The 20,826-nt window shown below is 44.3% G+C and overlaps 1 protein-coding gene across 4 annotated transcripts in view; it reads right to left on the bottom strand.

Moving 5' to 3' along the window:
* Positions 1–14,372, bottom strand: part of ACSL3 (acyl-CoA synthetase long chain family member 3) — a 49,215-nt gene extending 34,843 nt beyond the window's left edge. For 2 of the 4 annotated variants that reach the window (XM_054282839.1, XM_054282843.1), the window contains exon 1: positions 14,227–14,303. The gene's annotated coding sequence lies outside the window, so the exon portion shown is untranslated. Of the gene's footprint in view, positions 1–12,891; positions 12,968–14,226 lie in introns of those variants that run through there. The other 2 variants (XM_054282840.1, XM_054282841.1) reach the window with 2 other exon arrangements.
* Between the last annotated feature and the right edge of the window lie 6,454 nt (positions 14,373–20,826).

Here is a 20,826-nt window from a genome sequence, read left to right as displayed (position 1 = left end):
GAGCTGTCAGTATTTGCCAGCACTCAGCAAGTAAGCCTTGCTTTTACAAAAAAGAAGAGACCAAAAAGAAAGAAATCCCCATCACTGATTTAAAAATACTCATGTAGCCATCTATATAAAAATAAGAAGGCAAACCAAATGTGCACAGACACAACAGCCAATGCTTCACAAGGCAACTCCCTGGACTGTGGAGCAAGGAGGGCCCGAGGCAATGAACAGGGCAGAGGAGAGCCCCAAACATGCACCTACCTAAGGGGAAGGTCTCCTTGGCAAGATGGGTTTAAGGGACGGCTCTATTTGAAAACAGATGCTCTTCACAGGTACAGCAAAAGTGTTTTCACATATTTCTTGAAACAGAGAGGATAGAAATCCCAGCAAGCCCTACTGAATGCTGGAAATGGATGCTTTGGGTCCCTGGAGAGGAGCAGCACATCCTCCCAAATTGGAAGCAACAACATCATGGGCACAAGGACACACCTCACCTCCCCAGCCCACCCTTCCCTGCTTCCCACAGGCCTCTCCTCCCACCACCTCCTGCACTCCCTGGGCTCTGCTGCCCTGGCACTGCCTGTGGGGGCTGTGCTGCTCTCCAGGCCGTCCTGGCAGACCCCTCTCTCCCAGGCCCTGTGGCTTCCACACAAGTGCACACGCAGTCCTTGTCCCCTGCTTGCTGATTTTCCAGCCTCTGACCCCTCACAGTCTCCCTTTTCCAGGCTGCTGCTGGGTCTCAGCATCACTTCTAGCACAAGGGAGACCTTCCATGAGCTTCCCAAACATCCCCAGAACCCTCCTCCAGGCAGGCCTGGACCCTGTTACAAACAGGAGTGCCTCTCTGCAGTCAGGCTGGGAACAGGTCCATGGCTCTGTCCCAAAGGACATCTGCTTTCAGCAGGGAGGAACAGCTCAGCACACTGACCCCCAGGAACCCCCACCCACTGGGAACAACCCCAGCAGGACCTTCCTCAGCAGCTCCACATGACCACACAGGCATGGAACAGCCTCTGCTACAGGGAGATCTAAAAGAGGACTGCATGGCTGTAACACAGGCGCACACTCAGCCAGAGGTTCTCCTGAAACTCTTTCAAACATACAAGAATGAAAGTAATTCCCACATCAACTGCAGTCCCTGATGTCTCACCCCCAGTCCCAGACAGGAGACAACCTGTCTGTCCCTGGACTCTCCCCTCCCTGCTGCTCCACATCCTGTGAACTGCTCTGGTCAAACACAAAGGAGGGAAGGTGGGAGACCAAAATTGCTATTGATTATGTCTCTGCCCCCAAAAGGAAGCAGATCTTCATGACATTGAGAGAATAAACAGTCTCTGAAAGGACACATAGGGTAATTCTGAGCTACCTTATTCAGATGATCTGCAGTCTCCAGCTGTGACCCACCTCCAGCACAAGGCTGGGGGAACCCTAAGGCTCTTTAAATGCTTCCCCTCGCTCTGCCAGGGAGCACAGGGCTGGCAGATGGCCAGAGCCAGCACAGCACTCCCACTCCTGCTTCCACAACTCAACCCACTCAAGGCTTCAGCATAAGCACATCTACAACCCAGCTCCAGTCCCAAGGGAACCTCAGGCACTGCTCTGCAGGAGCATGGCTCTGAGCAGCACAGGGGTATAGTAGAAGTCCTAGTAAAATATCTGTATTGTATTTGAATATCTGTATATAGGCCTTACCCTGATAAGCCCTGGTTGTTTTTGATGGGCTGCAGCTGTGGCTAGTGAAGATAACTGTGATAAAAGGGGGTGGGCTTGGCCAGTCAGAGAGAGCCTAGAAGGAGCCCTGACTAAGAAGCAGCACAAGAAGTCTGTGCTGAGAAGAACTGCCCCCAAGAAATATCATTGAGAAGGTACAGGGCTTTAGAAATATGATTGCAACAGTATGGGACTCTAGAAATCAGATCACAACACGACAGGGGCACACAGAGCAGCAGGGAACAGGCACCATGACCTGCAACAAACCAGCTCCCAGGTAGGAGTTTGACACGCTGCTGGGGCAGCAAAGGGTGTGCATGAACTGCACAGCCCCAGGCTGTGATTTCAGCCTGGCTCAGGCAGATTTAACGCTGGGCTGCTAATAAAAACAGACTGTTCATCTCCAAAAGGTAATTCCACTCTTGCCCTCCATTGTACCAACACACCAGTGCCTGTGTGGCTAGGAGTGAATCAGATTAGCTTGTTGATCCAGTTTAAACCCTCTCCTTCTCAGGGTGGAATGCTGGATTTTCCTCTGTATCAACTTCGGTTGGAGCCTACCCTGAGTCACTGCAATCACCTAAATCAACAGAAAATTAGCACTACAAAAGATGTTATTCTTCTGCTACGGCAAACTGAGTAACCATGACCTGACAGGAGTTACTGACAAGGCAAAACCCGAGGAGCAGAGGGAAGGAAGGAGCCTGGCAGGGGAGCAGCACATGAAATCCCACTGGGCTGTGGATGAAGCAGGCTCAGCACAGGGCCAGCAGGACACCCTGTGACACGGGTGTCACAGCACTCTGCTCTGGGGATTAACCTGCTGCGCTCCTGCTCATCATCTCACTGCTTACTTCTATAGAGCTCAGCCTTGGGGGGTGCAAGTGCTACAGGCTTAAATACCTTTGAACTTTGGGTATGGGCTCATACACATCCTATAAACACAAAGGGGTTTCATTTATGTCCTTCACATGTCAATGCTATGTTTGCAAAATTATACTCCAATTTCCTTAGGAAGCAGCCAAAAGGCATGTTATTAGGATTAATCAATTATTGCATCCTTGTTAAACACCAAGATACTACAAAGGTAGGAATTACATGAACAAAAGAAGTCCTTCTACCCTAGAGAGACACTCTCTACTAAACTAAACTAACTAAATTTTGATACAAAGGAGAAAGTTTTATTATCTAGAAAAGATTCCTTTTCCTCTTATAGATTAATGTACATCAAGTAGGAAAAAAAAAAATCACACCTAGTGTTGGCAGACAACAGGGAGCCAAATGCAGAAACACAGAACTAAACTAGATAGAAGGAACTTCTTGAGGGCACAGAACTGTTCTTTCTCTAAAATAGAGCCTTAGCATATCCAGTTATTCTAAAAAGGTAATGGTAAGTGGGTATTAAAAACTTCAATTTGATGTCAACCTCTTTTAGGTACACCCAAACCCTACTGTTTGCAATTTCACTGCACACTGCAGGACAGCAAGGTTTGTACATTTCTCTTCTCCTTCCTAACAAAACAGAGTGACATCTATAAGAAACTGAAAGCTAAAGTGACATCACAAAGCAGACAAACAAAACAGACAAACAGAATTATTTCCCCCACAAAAAAACCTACAGGACTCTAACACACAGCTTGACTGCACGGGCTACAAGCTTGAGTTTAAACCTTTGTTCCAGGTGAAAAATAAAACCAAATCAAAGTGAGTTCAACACTAACAAGCTGCAGGAACAGTAATTAAACACTCCTAAAGCTACCTTGCCTTGCAAGATGAACACCCTTCCAACAAAATCTCAACTAAAAATGCAAGCCTCGTTGTAACACTGCATCTTAGATTTTTTCTATTTAAAACATTTTAAAACTTATTTTCCTTAAATAAGGGGTTTTTTTTAACTTATCCAAGACAGTTTAGATATTTAGTGGATTGACAAACACATCTTTATTAATAAAAACAATAAAAGACAGGTCTAATGTGACAACTTTGTCAGCAAACCTGAAAGCGCTTCCCAAAAACAATTGTGCTAAAACCACTTCTTCAAAATCACGTATGCCAGAGCACAATCCAGTGCTGCTCCATCTATCATCTCCTTCCCCTCCCACTACATACATGACACTTCATGGCAAACAAGTGTCTTAACTCGTTTCAGGCACTTTGCCAGACACTGTCAATACATTGCTTCCATTTCTTTTCACAAGCAATTATTAGAGCATTTAAGAAATGCATTTAGTGTCAAACTAAATTAAATGTTTTCATGTTTGTAACAGAGAAAAAAAAGAAACTAATGGGTAAAGTACCTTACTAGTGGAGAAGGCCTCAGAGGAACTTTCGTCTCTGCCAATTCACTGCTAGAGAGAGATGAAACCACCAATTTCCCCAGCATCCTGCTGGATTTTCAAACCACAGACACAAATTAAACGTGGAAAAGTACATAAGCACCACGGCACATACAGTATGAAAAAGTCTGCATAAAAATAAGCCAGAAGCCTCAGCAGTAACCTTTGCCTACTGAAGAAGTGGTGGAACAGCTGAGTTATCACTGCCAGCTTATCACTCCAAATTCCTACAGTCATTTTCCGGCTCGTTTAAGTCAATTGCCCTAAGTGCTTCCACTGGGAGGCAGACTCTGCTCTCCATCCCGATCCAAGGGACTCACCAGAATGCCTTCATGTGCTGGTTTCTACTACAAAACACAGCCTAAGATCAGCTCTCCAGTTTCTGGGAAATCTGAAATGCTAAGGCATGAACAGCTCTGGCTTGTTTGTTTCTTAGAAAACAGAACAAAAACAGATGGTCTACTGCCATACATTCAATGTGGTTTGTACTGTCATGTATTCATTGGATCAGGACAAAAAGACTTTAACAAAACAATCCCACATATTTTTAACTGTAAAGGTGCTTGGGGATTTTTTTCTCCAGCAGAAGCTATACGTGCAGAATATTGTTCTGATTTACTTTTAGATGAATTTGAGTTCATGTAGTGCCACAGTAAAAATTATAACCCATTACCCTATATTCATTTTTCAGTTCATTTTGGCCAGGTCCAAAATCTGGTAAGCCTGTATATTTATGTTGTCTTTACCTTCTTCCTTTAACATTTCTTCTCTATTTGATGGGATTTTGTCAGGGATAAGTGTTGACCCTGATGCTGGCTCATTCCCTGGTGTGCAATGTCAATTCACATACCAAGATGAGATATTTAAATTCTTTATTCTAGTTCGCACAAAGTAGGGATCCAGGTGTAACCCCACAAAGTTAGTAGAACTTGACACTAGTTACACATTTTACCAAGGCCATCAGTGTTACAAATACACATAACTAGTACTCAAGCCCCTGTTCACTGGTTACCTCTCTCACCACTCCTTGCCCATCAGCCCACATGCCCAGCCCTTCTCTGCACTGGGGTCAGGCTCTGATTTGAGTCTGTGCTCATGGGTGGGTGCCCATGAACCCCCTGCCAGAACCCCCTTTGCCCAGTCACTGCTCAGTCCTGCTGACTCCACTCCTGTGCTCCTGTCCACACAGCCCTCTCAGCTTGGATTGTGCTCCCCTTCCCTCCAAAGCCTACAAGTCTCTACAGGTTTCACAACGCAATTGCTTCATCAGAACTGCCTACCTATAGCTACTAATTAACGTCAAAACAACTGCACAGCTCGGTGCAAATCTTGAGGGACTTGATAACACCAGAAGCTCCTGAAAAACAAGCAGCAGATGAATGCTCAGGTAACAAAACAACTCTGAGAGAACAAAGTAGAAGATATAGACTTAACAGGAAAAAGTGTGAAAATTCCAAGTCTTTAGGCAAATTTCTCACGAGAAAAATATCAGATGAACGATACATATAAAAGAATTTTACAACACATTTCAAAGCAAGAAGGACATCCACAGCATGATCAAAGTTATCAAAGTGATAAAGTGGGATGTTTCACCATTTAATTTGAAAGGCTAAATGACATTAGCTGGTGACATTTTTAATACACTTTCTCTTTTGAAGGATAAATACATTCTCAGGTTTCAATTATTTGGAGTTTTGCTAGATTTGGTTTGGTTTGTTATTTCTTTTTAAACATCATCGTGTCTAGTCATCTACAGTGATTTACTCTCAAAATAAATGGAATTAAGTAGATCCCACAAGAATATCTCCTTTTCTCACACCCCATGCTCTCTACTGTAGTGCTCCAAACCCCAGAACAGGAGCAAGCCCTCTCCTCTGGCCTGCAATGGAAGCCACAAGTCCTTCAGGAAGGATCACCACTTTATTAAGGAAACACTGCTGCTCCCAACCCATGTGCATGGTTCAGATTGTGTAATCCAACATTCACTCTTGGTACAATGAAGAAATGCCCCGCAATCCACATAGCAGAAAAACAACAGGAATGCAATTTATAAAAACCACAGCCCTAGCAGGTCTTGTCTCAAGCCAATACTCACACAAGAGTCATTGGGAGTTTCAGAGTTTGTAGACTGAATCTCTCTGTAAGGACTAACCAAAACACCTCAAAAGCAGTGCTTCACTCCAGCACAATATAAATGCAAAAAAATAACCTGTGGAGCTTTTCTTGAGCACAAATACAAAGAGAGAAATGAAATTTGCTCCAAGTTCTGGGAATATGTAATTTTCACTTTTGGTAACTTTACCTCTGCCACAGGTTATAAACCTATTCTCAAAACCAGAGTTATCTGCTTCTTAGATTGCTCACAGTGGTGTCTGTGAAACCCCACATCCTAAACACCCAGGTTTACAGATGATTAAGCCTGACTCTTAAACTGGTTTAACAGAAATACTTTGCTTAAGATTTGGAGTATATGTCCAAATGCAACTACTGTCCTGCAATGGCCAGAAACTGCCTCCCTCCTAGTATTATTTAGGACCTAATGCTAAAAAATTACTTCACTTATTTAACTTCAGATTTCAAAAAACGCCAACTAAACCAAACCAATTTATAAGGCACCAAAAATGCTGCACACACAATCAGTAGAAATGGGACTTCAGTAAATATTTCCTATGGATACAAGCATAGCCTCATAAACACCAAATTGCCAAAAAAACTGGAAAGCCTGGAAACCATGGCCAAACCATTGACCAATCAAGCACTTGATGAAATCTGGGGAAAACTACCAAAGATGATTTTGGCTGTTAATGCTTCAGCCTCACTCCTCCATCTAATTATGGACAGACAGCACATTTTGCATTCAACAAGTTGTGTGGTGACTGATGGGAAGTCACAAAAGGCTGAGCTACAGAAAGACAAGTAGGCTGTTTCTCTACAAACTGCTTTGTATGGTTTTTATTTCTCTTGGCTGCTCTAAAGTTCCAGGGACAGTGGGGAATATGGTACTACAAAATAAAGAAACAGCCAAGGAAAAACAAATTATTTCAAATTCGGTGTTTTCCTAAAGAGCTACTTGATCTAGATTTTATATCTATACTGCTTGGAGAAAAATTACTCTTGTTCAAAATCCAGCACTATAATTTATTTAACCATGGCATAAAGAAGTCTACCCTGCTTATTTGAGTCATCACTCTATTTTCTAGCTTTAGAAATAACAGAGTATCAGGACAACCTCTCTCCATCACACTGGAACAAATATCCTTTTCTCTCTTTTTATCACTCTTCCTTTTGTAAGCAAAGCAAGGCAGGATCAGTCATGAACATGCTCCACAATTGCATAACTCAAAGCAAGCAGGGAACAAGGTCTCATTAAATTAGAAGCCATTTTATTCTCTGAGAAGCAGCATTACACAAGTGTGGTTCTCAGCTCCAAGCCCTTATGTGCCACCCTTAAAAACAAAACTTACAAACACAGGTGGTGACAATCAGAGGACAATATCCAGTGCCCACAGATATGTTCAGACTGGGATGAAGGTGAGGAAGGAACTCCTCATCCTCCCAGGAGATCACTCAAGTCAGTGGCTCAGGATCAGTACACAAATACTGCGTAGGTAGAGGGAGGTTTGGGTAGAAGAGATTCCTGTTTTTCTCTTCAGGGAAATCAAACACACCCTTAGACTCTGATTATGTAAACATGACCAAAATTGAGGTACGTGGCTGGGCAGAGCCTTCACTGCTAAGTTTCAAGAGCACTGACCTTTTTTAAAAAGAAAGGTATCACCACCACAAATGGTAGCAACACCATTTGTAAGAATTTTGTGAATATTTTCAGGAAAAATTATTTTGTCTGTCTTATACAGATGTCAGCATTACATTAATACAATCTGACAAGCTGGAAGTCCAGAATAGACTATTAAACATTTCTAGAAGAAGAATATAAATATTTCAAATGTTTCATGAGCCGCTAGCATTTCAAACAAGAGAAATAAATCTTGCTGTTAAAAAAAAAAAAACCAAAGAATCATGAAATATTAAGCTAATTATCTAATTAAAATACATGCAGTTTCAACCACTGTACTCTTAGAATCTGTTATCTTAGATGTATACACATCTATAGATACACAAAAAAACAAGTCAGGGTAGCAGATGTGTCAGTCCTTTCACAAGCTGACCTGGCCACAACTGCATTTGTGACTGTGTAACACACGATTTGGGCAGAGGACTTTTCTTAACCATAACTGATTTTATTAGCAAATTAAAGATTTAATTTTTTTGAATGTCTGTTTCACCTAGCTTTCCTGATCAAAACCCCTCATCCCCCCTTCCAACACCCACTAACAGCCTTGCCTTGGTGACCTGGACATTCACACATGAGCACACAGCCCTGCTGGGAAGTGGTTTTGTACCTTGCTCTTGAAAGCACTGGATGTTACCACGTTAAGCCTTTTGAGCAGATTGTAAGAAAAGCAGGTAAGAATCTTCACAAGCACCCTCAAGAAAGGTGAAAAAATGAAATCTACACAGTTTTCAGCACTGCAGAATTGGAAAATGTTTTCTATGCATCTCAAAGTTATCCATTAGGAAAAGCATTTCTCTATTCACAGTTTCTCTAGAACAATGCAGTGCAGCAATACTTCATCAGGACAATTAAACTGCAGCTGTAAATGCCTGGAAAGTTCTGTTACCAGGGCTGCACAAGTCATTTGTGGACTTGCAATGGGACAGACCAAACCCAGCTTGCCACAAAGCTCACCAAGCTCCCTGCCTGAGCACTCCTGGGACAGCTCTCTCCCCTGGGTGCCTGCTGCCTTTACCTCTCTTCAGCACTCACCAACAAAAATCCTCACAGAACCTGCAGACACAAAAAACCAGTTGTTTCTCTACATACCCATTTAAATCCTCCTGCAAACCATCACCTCCTGCTGCTTCTGTTCCCTTCTGCCTTTCTTCATACTCATATACTCAAAGCCAACTACAGATGCTTCTTTACCAAGCACAAATTATCTACTCATCTGAATTCTGAGTTAACCACAGGTGCTCCACTTTCCAGTTTTTCATGAGTTCTCACAGAATGAGCTCATAAACATTGATTTTAATAATGGTTTGGTGAAACGACTGCAGACCACACTCAGTTTCACAGACTGTCTTCTCATACTGTCTTAACTTTGGCTGGTAGAAATTTTGCTGTATGTCTGATTAACAGAATTTACATCAGCATGCACATTGATGTATGGCACTGCACTAACTGTTCAAGCAGCACAGCACCCATGGAAAACCTTCCTGAGGATGGCCAAGCCTTCCCACATGTCTGAGCAGCCATCCTGAACAAAATGAGGGATGTTCCATACCCTGTCTCGGAGAGCAGTAAGGCAAAGGCAGAAGTCTTGCCTCTAAAGATGCAGAAAAAGCATTTTTACACAGTTTTCAGTATCCTTATGAAGTTATTTCAGGAGAGAACATTCTACACACAGGAATGTCACACAGCAAATAGATGGGAATGAAAGTGGCAGTACCACTCTGCTGCTTCAGATTCTGCAAGTTACTTCTAATCTTCACTATCTGTTTTCCCTTTCCAGGTCTCATACTGGTTTCATCCAATAGATACAAGCATTCAAGGTAAGGATATTTACACAGCTCTAAAAACCAAAGCACCAGATTTCCAGTTTTATAGTGCAATGGGAGAAGGTTTGCAGTTTGTTCTTGCTGTTTTCAACATCAACAGTGAAAATCCATAAGTAACTCCAATAATTTTATCTTCCCTGCTTTTCAGGAAACTCACCTGACTGAGAAGCCAGCTTGTCCCGTTTCAGATATGGTAATTAACTAGCACATTTTTGTAATTAACAAGGCTCATGAACACTGAGGGAAAGACACTGTCCCAATGCACAGGTGGTGACAAATTGCCACCTCCTCTTGGGGATTACAGACACCTGAAGTCAGCACCTTGACTTCCCATGAGCTGCAGGCTCACTTAAGGAATGAGAGGACACGTGGGTGAGGATTCCTTCCCAGGGATCAGTAAAAGACTCCTGCAAGTTTTGAACTGAGTTGCTTCAAACCATTTTGAATTGTGAACAACTTTTCTCTAATTGATTCAGAAGGTAATACAGAATAAGACTGGAGTTTCCTTCAAAGTTGTATTCCTGCCCCCCCGGTATTTCAGAATAGTCATTCAGGAGGTGTGTTTAAGATCTATCCTTGTACACATGGTTTCCTTCAACAGACTCAAAACCATTAGATCCCAAACTACTGAATCCTGAGAGCCCCTCAGGCTTTACTCCATGGCAAGCCCTGATGTAGACCAGGCCCTCAGGATGAAGAGCAGGTTCTTCCAACTCTAACTGCATAATTAAACAAATAAAGTGCTGCCATTTGAGAGCTGCCTAGGACTGGCTCGAGTGCTTGCTGTACTGCTCCAAGCCTGACATGTAAACCTGCATTGCCAACCCTAAATAAGCTGGCTCACAACCTTCCACTGCAACTGCTCTGTTGGCAGAAAGTAGGTAGAGCCATGGGATAATTCAGGTGGAAAAGGACATCAGGGGGACTCTGCTACAACCTCAAGCTCAAAGCAGAGTCAGCTGTGAAATCACACCTGCTTTCTCAGGGCTTTACCCAGCTGGATTTTGAAGACTTCTACATGAGGAGTCTGCAGGAGCTCTCTGGGCTACCAAGTCCCACCACTTGACACACCTCAGGGTGCAAAATGCCTTATGGACACAGACCTCTGTGACTTCAACTCACACCTGCTGTCTCTTATCTGCCCACCATGCAGCACTGTGAAGAACTTGGCTTCACTTTCTTGAAAAGCTTCACAGAGGTGCTGGAAAGGCCCCCCAAGCCTTTTCTTCTCCAGGCTCAACAATAGGCACAGCTCCTCTACTTCTCACAAAGCAAAGGCTCACAACTCCAGCCAATCTTGGCAGCTGTCCCCTGAACTCACTCCAGTTTATTGACATTTCCCCCATCCCAGGGAGGGGAGCACAAGTGGATGCTGTATTCTGGACAGGGTCTAGCAAGTGCCAAATGGAATGGGGTAATTGTCTCACCTGACCCACTGGCTGTGCCCAGCTCACTGCCCACCATGACCCCCGAGCCCTCTCAGCTGGGCTGCCCCAGAACAGGCTGTGCTGGTGCAGGGGTCACTCCTGGCAGGGACAGAGCCAGAAGCCCCCACCCACCCCTGAGGAGCTGCTTAAATGGGAAATTTGCTTAGTAATCGGCAGCAGATGAAACGGATCGAAACTGAAGCCAAGTCCTCTTAGTGTTAATGCACCTTACTTAGTAGGGCTAAGTCGCCTCTTAGGGCCATATTCAGATGGCCTAAATTCCACATAAATCCTTCTGCCTCCTATTTCTTATTAGCTGGCTTTCAGGCAGCTCCCCACTCAGTGTCTTATGTAAATTCTCTGAATTGCTTTTCAGAACCACCTAGAATTCTCCATTGACTGGGAAAAGGGCCTGCAGTGGAATTGAGGCCACCTGAGCCTAGTTTTTAAGGTCCAGTAACACTGCAGCATCAGACTGCATGATTTTTTGGATTTGCCACCATGGCAGCAAGTAGCAGTTGGCTGTCAGGACAGGTTTAGTTACTCTCCCACTGGAACAAGTATTTTAAAAGAAAATGTAGACTGCTAAACAATTCAGGACTCAGTTCTTCCTGGTACTTTCTGGAAATTTAATCCATAGCTGGATTTCCTTTAACAAGAACACTTTATCCATAGTTCTTTTGAATTTTGTCCTGAGCCATGTGCTATGTTTGTTCCAGAAGTCTTGACAATCCATTCAAAAAAATTGGGTCTTTAGTACGACTCAATGGCTCAAACCATTCACTGGCCTACAGAAAGGAAGAATAAAAGCCCTACAATCAGCACTGAATGGGGGCTGGGGAAAACATGGCTTAAATTCTCACCAGTTCAGGAAAGCACACCATGCTTTAAGTCCAACATGAAGACAACTTTGCTAGTTCTTCAGAGATTAACAGTTTTACAATAAACACTACTCTGATTTTCTGAGGTTTCTGGCTAAACCACATCTTGGGTTCTGAGAAGTGTCAAAAGTGAGAAATTACTCACACCAGCACAGTCAGCTCAACAAGCCTTACTCAGTGTTCTCACATACTCAGGATTCCCCAAGCAAAAGAGATGGAGCAGGGAAGATGGGAACCACCCATGAACACTTCTGAAAAGTGGAACCAGATTCCACACACCATAGTCCTCACACCTCTTTTTAGGCCATTAATAGTGCTTTTATCAAAGCCTCACAGAACTCAGGTGCACAGGCATGGAGAGTCTACCCCTTGTCCACAGCTGTAAGCCAGAGCTCTCTCAAAACATCCCACCTCTGTGAAACATAAAAAATAAAACTGAGGGTGGAATTTATTACCCTACACCCTTACTTGAGTGGAATAGGACATTTGAAGATAGCACAAACATTCAGAACCAAGTGACAGCTTATTGCAGGTCAAAGAGACTACTGTGGAATTAAGTCAGTGAGCCAAGAGGGACCAGATCCATACCACAGACTGACTTCATTATGAGTTTTTCACCTCAGACTGACTGAAGTTTGTCAGCCAGCCATCAACACTGAACAAACAAATGTTAAACCTGAACCTACCTCCCGTTCCTAGGGACCAACAATAATAAACATGCTGAACAACTACAAACAAAAACAGGTCTGTAAGTCACAATCGCTGGTGTCAGCCATTCCTGAGGCATAAATCTACAGGTCATTCTTGGTAATTCTTCCCAAGCTTAAAAATGTCTTTACTTAACTTTTCAAAGCACACAGAACAAATAGTATGAGAAGTGCTGCAGATAGTAATGAACACAAAGTCTTATGAATGCACCCAGATGATTACCTTCCTCTTAGGACACAGTCAAGACCTGATAACACATCTATTATTTCATGCTTCTGGTTTTTTAGCCCCAGGAAGTAAAAATCATAAGCCACAGTGAATTTTTGCACAATGAGATGGCAATCCACTCTGGAGAAAGACTGTATCAAGAGAAGAATTTAACCAGTCAGAAATCACATTAAGGCTGTTGGTTTCAGTTTATGTTTTTCTTTACATGATGCTTAAAACAATAACAAGACAAAAAAAACCCAAACAAATTTCATGTGAACTCAAATTTTTGTATTTTGAGTAAAAATGACTGCCCTTACCCTTAACAGACTTTTTTAAGTAACCAAAATATTTTACCATTGGTATTACTCTTTTTCATTTATTCTGTACTGATAACAACACTTGAAAACTGAGGCTACTCAAATACAGGAATTTCAGGTCTGGTGGTATCAAACCCATTTCACAGGCCAAAAAAAAGTGCTAAACGATACAATCTGATACTCCTAAACAAAATGCAGTAATACTTTACAATAAATAAAAGATTACATACCAGCTGCTGTACATAATTAAATGTTGGGCAGGGGGGGAGGAGGGCTTGTTTCCTCAGTAAGGTAAAAAAAAAGTAGTGACCATAAACTATCTTACAAATATTTTTACTCTGTTACTGCCCTCATTTTCCTGGAGGTTACTGTTTCCTCATTTCCTAGGGATTCTGTAGGAGTCCTAAACACTGAACTTCATGCTATTTATGGCACTATCTGCAGTAGTATTTTAAGGCGTGCTGCTCTCCCTACGAGTGAAAGGTGTTCCTGTGCAGGTCCGGGAAGGGAACGCACCTCAGCCTTAAATCCTGCATCAACCCCGGGAAACCGGGACCGCAAATCCCGGCCCGCTCCTCCCGCGGCCCTGCCGCGCCCGCATCACCCTCGCCCACCGAGCGCCAGCCGCTCGCCGGGACCGCGGTGGGTCCCGGAGCCCGCGGCGGGGACACGGCAGGCACACGGCACCGGGCACCTGCCCCACGCCCGGCCCCCGCTACCGCCTCGGCCGCCGGAGCCCGAACACAAAGCAGAGCGGAGAGCACACCCGCGCGTGTTACCGGCTATTATCTCGCTAATTATCCGGAGCGCCGCTCCCGCGGGGGCGACGCCGGTGCGCAGCCGCCCACCCCGCCGGCAACCGGGCCCGCGGCAGCCCCGCCGGGCGGCTTCAGCACCCCCGCGGCCCGGATGGCCGCCGCACTCGCCCCCGCGGAGGCGGCGGGACGCCCGGCGGGGCCCCGCGCGGCCAGGCGCGCTCGTGGCGGCGCAGGGCCCCGCAGCCCGCCCCGGCCCGCGGCCCCGCACTCACCGGCCCCGGCCCGGGGACGCCGCGGCGGCACCGCCCGCTCCGCGCACCGCCCGCTCCGAGTGCGCGCCCGCGCTCACCCGCGGCCGGGCCGCCCGCCACCGCCGCGCGCGCTCATTCCGTATGCGCCACGGCGCCTCCTGGTTGGCCCGCGCCGAGTGGCGCGCGGGGCCGGGCTCCCGCGGAACGGGGTTACTACAGGTCACCGCGCCGGGGGGCGGGGCCGGCACCGGAGGCCAATGGCTGGCGAGGGGCGGGGCCGCGCAGCAGCGCGTCGTTCCGCGCTCGGCGGTGGGCGGCCCGTGCCCGTACCGGTATCGGTATCCCCCTCACGGAGCCTCCTCATGGCCCCGCTGCTGACCGCGCCGGCCGGGGCGCGGTAAAGAATGCTTTCTGCCAAGTGTCCCGGACAGAGCGAGTGACCGCGGCATGAGCGTTACCCGGAGCCCCCGGCGCGGGTCGCTGTAAGAGCCGGGGCCGCGGCGGGGCCTGAGGCCGCCGTTCGGGCTTTGCCGACTCTGAGGGTTTTACGAGAGCGTGGCACCGCGGCAGCTGCTGCAGGGCGATCGCTCATGGCACGTCCAGCACATCCACCCTGACCAGAGCTGGCCTCTCCTGGAGGTGCTGCTCAAGGCAGGGCTCCTCTTTAACAATTCCTGAGGACCTTTTGTCAATATTGACTCATCCATGCCCTGCAAATGTTCCCTCAGAATTAGAGGTTTTCATTTAACCGGTGTAATGCAATACTGAAACAAAACAAACGAGCAGCTGCCAAAGAGAAGCGAAACAAACCCAACGAATGTGGAGAAGGTTTCAAAGCCCAGGGGACAGCTTTGGTTCCCGCGGTGCCGGGGTGGCTCCGCGGCGGTGACAGCCACCATTGTCACAGGGGGAGGTTTGTTTGGCTCGCCTGGGGCAGGTCAGGCCCTGGCACGGCTGCACAGGGATGTGAGGGCACAGCACGTGGCAGGGGGAGAGCAGGATTGCAGAGGCATGAGCCGGGACACGGCCGTACAGACACCAGCAGTGAGTTACTGTGAGCCAGGGATGAGCTGTGCAGCTGCCACCGCCCCGGCTGGGTCCTGTTCCTCCTGCCCCTCACACACACCACCTTTCCGAGCAGAAACGCTGTTTGCATCTCCAGCCATCTGCAGAGTTACTCGAGTGGCAGAGAATGTGTTCGCTCTTGCTAAAAGCAGATTAACAGGATATATACTTGTAATCCGAAGACCAACTAAGTCAGTCACCTCAGTTACTGGAAAAAACACTTCCAAGTGTTCAGAACTGGAACACAGGAGATGGCTGCTGACTGTTTGAAAACATTATCCACAGGAGTTACCTGAACTATAAAGGTCATGAGCTGCTTAAGCAAAAGGGTTGCTACCTGAATTATGGGTAGGAGTGTGGAGACATACTTAAAACAGCTGCACACTCCCTGGAAAAAAATGAAAAAGGATAAGCAGACATGGAAGGAGAAGAAACTCAGTTTTCAAAGATGAAAAATGCAGACATTTGTGCAACAGAAGGGAATTCAGGCGTTATCTGCCAAAAGATTTACTAATGTTGGTAGAGACAGAGTAAAGTTAATAAATTCGTTGTGAACATTAGCACAGGGAAAAGTCCTAGATTTGTGTTACACCGTCTTTCACATTTCTTCCAAGGCAAGAAAGATTCAGGATAAACTACAAAAGTGAGTTGGTGTAAAGGAAGATAGGAGACAAAGTACTGGGCAGCACAGAGCTTGTCTGCTCAGCATCAGATCTCATGTTGAACCCTCTGCTCTTATTTATTTCTGGGTTAGCACCAGCAACTGAGCCATAAAACACCTTGTCAAAAGCCTCACTTTGAGAAATGCTTGGAATCTGTAACTTGAAATTAAATATTATCCTTATTAAACTACAAGATCTGAATACTATCAAGTTTTATCAGAAGGAGTTTTCAAATAAATTTTAACTTCAAATACAGATTTGTTGTAAACTTTGTACTTCAGCCTCACCCTTATTACAGGGTGCATCAATTTAAGTTTGCCTGAACTTTTCAGTCATTTGTAATCCAAACACTAACTGTGGAACTGTGTATTTATTCCAAATAGACAGCTATTGGCTGTATCCCTAACAGTTCTCAGGGTAAATGAGGAGTTGATGGCTCCTGATTCAGCTCAGCATCAGAAGAGAAACAATAACTGCAGCCCACAGTGATAAAGCCACTTCAACTTTACAAACACCTAAGGCTTAAGAAATTATACTTATATACACAAACAACAGCATGCTGGTTTAAAGATTCCTACATGTATGCAGTATTCTCACAAGGTTCTTCATAGATTCCTGATGTTTACATACAGCAGAGGCAAAGCTTTTTATGATATCAGTGATATTACCACACCTTTTGCTTAAATGTGGATTTTACAGGGCAGGGCTTTGAAAGATACTGGTGTCATGTGGTACTTTAGCCCTTTTCTTGCATGAGCCCATGCTGAGTATTCCATGGGGAAACCAAAAAATGTGGGGATAGACAGTACACCAATAAAATCGGGGAATAACATATGTTTAATATTGGAAATTTGACCTGCACAAGACACTACAGTAGTGACTATGGGGGACAGTGGCCTTTCCTACACCAGTTGTGCATAATGATAGGAAATTGAATTGTAGGTTATTTATATTTTCATTTTGAATAGTAGCTTTTTTATATTTTCATTTAAAAGGCACAAGAGCACAATTAAAGGCAGGAAAGAAGTAGTTGTATCACCCAAGAGCATTCAGGCAGGGAAGGAGTACCTGGGAAAACATGCATGGCTGTTCCTAACCACATTCATGTATTCACAAACTCTTGTTTGCCTTGGTCCTTTCTGATTTCCAGAAGGAGAAGCTCATTAACTATTCTCACATTCCCTTTCAAAGAGTTTCAGGCATGCAGTCAAGGGGAAAAAAACATTGCCATATGTTTAGTTCAACAACAGAGAATGAATAGCAAGGGGTAAATAGCAGGGAAGATTGCAAGTGATCTTATGAAAATACTGATTGGGAGGTACAGTCAACTGACTCATCAGGAAAGAGACCAGCAAGCCAATGTTATAGTTGGCCAATTCTAGCTAATACCCAGGGGGAATTATTAAAAACAAAACCACGAGGCACACTGAAAGAGGAGAGTCTGGGAATGGGTAAATGTGTGTGGAAGGTTGGCGTTGATCTTTCATGAACAGGCTGCTGCCCACCTGTTCTTGGGAAGAAGCTGGAGGGGGAAAACCCAACAGTGTCACAGATACAACAGATGTGGGAGCTTTTAACTAAAAATCCTTGGAGGCACACAAAATTCAGGAGTACAGGACAGTACCTATGTTTAAAGTAAAATCAAACTGAGTTCTTATGTGAAATAACAGAAACCATTAAAGAAGGGGAACAAAGCTCATGCTCTCAACAGAATATATTTCAGTATGTGCTTTCAAAACTGAAAAGTGAATGATTCTAAAATTACAAAACTGTCTTCATGACTCATTAAATAATTGAATGCTACAACTTTGTATCAGTGTTAGTCTAAATGAAATAAATTGTAACTAAAGATATAACATTTTTAAACAGTTTGATTAGAAGTTATTTTGCTTTAGTTACAAACAATAACCTGTTCAACAAAGGGATTCATATCCATGATCATTTTTAATTAAAGACTCAAACTGCTGTTGTAATAATTTATATCTAAGATGTCCTGTTAGTGTGGCATTTGAATGCCCTTTTAAACATAGAGAGGGCTGAGCTACTACTGAAGGGGCAGGTAGAGCCAGCTGGGATGCAGGTTCTGGCAGCAAAATCAGCTTGTGTTCCTGAAGTGATCATTCTCTCAGCTGTAAATTTTGGGGTGTTGCTTTAAAAGATGGAAAAACATTTCTAGACCAAGCAACACGAGGTTTCAATGCTAAATAGTCCTCATGTACATATCAGTACATTTGACTCATTTTATCTGTGAAGCTTTTTGTTTCCAAATAGAGAAACAAATGAGTAAGTTGCTAAGATTAAATTGGAAAGCAGCAAACTCTGGCAGCGTGCCCCAATGATTAATTATTTAGTAGAACACTTGGTCATATGGGCATGCCCAGAGCCACTTTTCACAGAGAGATTGATGACATTAATAATAAGGTGATTGAGGGTATAGTGGAAAATTTATCACCACTTGACACAGGCTCAGCTTTGTTAATGCTTAAAGTACTTCTTTAAATTCCTGGCTTGTATTTTCTCATCCTCCAGCTCTGTTACCAACCCACTGTGATAAATCAGGGTGTCATTCAGATTTAATAGTAGGATAACCCCACAAACCTGAAATTTCTAATTAGGGGAAAGCATGTAAACGGGTTAAATCTGCAAAACAGGCTGCAAGGCACACTCGGCAACAGTGCCACACTCTGGAACTGCCATGCCATGAGAAACTGTCACCCACGGAAAATCAGGGGAAGGATTAAAAATAGAATTTATTTCTGCTCCTGAACTTTATTGCTCAAAAGCTGCCTGTTATTTTCTAGGCCAGGGAAACCTTACAGTGGAGCTGAGTGTCAAAGGCAGCCAAGAGGGATCAAATCATCAAATGGTGGCTCAAACCTGCAGAAAAACATTCATCCCTACAGGCTCCAAAGACAGTGGTATCTAAGAATCTCACAACACAATTGAATCATCAAATAGACCATAAAAACATCCAAGCCCAGACCTAAGTCCATGTCTGAGCTTTCCACACAGTACCCCAGCAGCTGCCCAGACTGAGCTTCCCCATGGATACACAGGACATGCTGGAGCCCAGCCCACCACCACCCCTCCCAGCTTGATGCAGCACAGGTTTAAGAGTGTTTCTTCATTCAAGCAGCACTGGCACAGAGCCCTTTTGCTTTTTAGACCACCCTAGTAAGACTCAGCAGGTTTGTCTGGATTTACCCTGTGTGCACCTGGAATTTGAGAAGGGTGGAGAAAAGCCCCTTCTCAGGATGGATCTGCTTTCTTCTGAAATGCTGAATAAATAAACATGGTAAACAAGTACTGTTACAGATAGAGATGGCACATTATAAACTGTAACATGACAGTGAGTGGCCAAAACAATCCAAGAGTGCTTTCCTGGTCTACCAGGTGAAGGCTGCAAAAGCTTCCAATAGTTTGCTTTTATTAAATGGGCTTTGTTTAGTCAACTACTGTACAATGTTTTCATAAAATAAATCCACTTTGCTGTCTAAGGCTTCAACCAGAAAACAAACGTGGCCAAGGGTTTCCAAAACAGAAGCTGAAATTTGGGTTTTGTGCAGAAAGGATGTTTGGGGTTATTTGAGAAAATTGAGGTAAAATACCACATCTTTGGCAGCCTGAGAAATGCCATGGCTTAGGTGGGTGCCCAGATGTACCCAAGCCACGTTGTGGGAGAACATCCTCCAATTATCCTGTCTTCTGTGCAAACCACATTCATGGTGGAACTGCCCCTCACAGCTGGGTGTGTAAAAGCCAAAACTATAAAAAGAAAGATATTGCAATAAGTTCCAGATCTGTTGTGCAAAAACCAACTGTTAATGTTTTGTGACTCACAGACTCTAAGGTGCTGTTAGTCAGTACACTCAGGGAATGACTATTCAAACTGCATTATGATTCATACATAAAGCTGATTTTGAGTTTGGGGTTGCTTGCATCCTAATAGTTGCATCTGATTTCACTTTGGGATAAAAAATCAGTCACCTGAAATTTAGTCAGCAAAACTTAAGTTCACTGAACAAACTTGGATTTCCTTTGTAGTGCAGTACAGCAATGCTTCCATAAAATTGTCAGAAGAATGGCTTCCAGTGTGTTTTATAAAGGAGGAAACATCTTTCTTCGGGCAGAGATATGGAAAGGAAGTCAAAGCCATCCCAGTTTCAGTAAGCTTAACTAGGGAATTCAAACAGCCAGGGCTGTAGCAGGGGTGTCTGATTTGGCAGGCTGAGCTGATCAGGCCAGGCTGTCTCCTGCTTGGCCCCTGCAGGGCAGTGCTTTGTTCTGTTTAGTGCCATTTGCCCATCACCCTTCTGCAGAGCACTCTGGAGACCCTGCAGCACAGGCAGGAGTGGAGTAGAAGACGTGCCAAACAGAGTGGAGAAAAAAGTAAACTATTTCCTGAAAGCCTCACTTAGGACATTTGTACATGTGTTAAATCAGGGATTATTTAGGGGCTTACATGTCCATGGGTTCTTCTGGGAAATGCTGAGCTGAATGTCAGATCTGCTCAATTTTATATTTTCAGTGTTCCTTACTGATTGTACCAGACAGTCCACACAACCTAGTTCTTAAGGGAACCTTCACTCTCCAAATCACTCCTCAGTAATGATAAAATGAGGCTCATTTAAATTTTGGCTGATGGACATGCTCCTTTGCTTCATTACAATTCCTTAGTGATTCAAAATCAGGTATCAGAAACAACAGACTATGAAACAGAGCTTCCCCAGCAGATAAGTTTTATATACATAAGAAAATAATTGTACGTTAAATAAAGTAATGGCCTAATTCAGTAATAGTACTTGCAAAATTCAATACATTTTAAGGCTATCCCACTGAAATACTAGAGAAAGAGATCACTGATTTAAAAAAATCTAAAATTAAATACTAATAT

This window comes from Melozone crissalis, unplaced genomic scaffold, assembly GCF_028551555.1.
Source record: "Melozone crissalis strain CALT ecotype California unplaced genomic scaffold, PUWL_Pcris_2 ptg000034l_1, whole genome shotgun sequence".
Lineage (NCBI taxonomy): Eukaryota > Metazoa > Chordata > Aves > Passeriformes > Passerellidae > Melozone > Melozone crissalis.
This window is presented reverse-complemented; position numbering and strand designations above follow the sequence as displayed.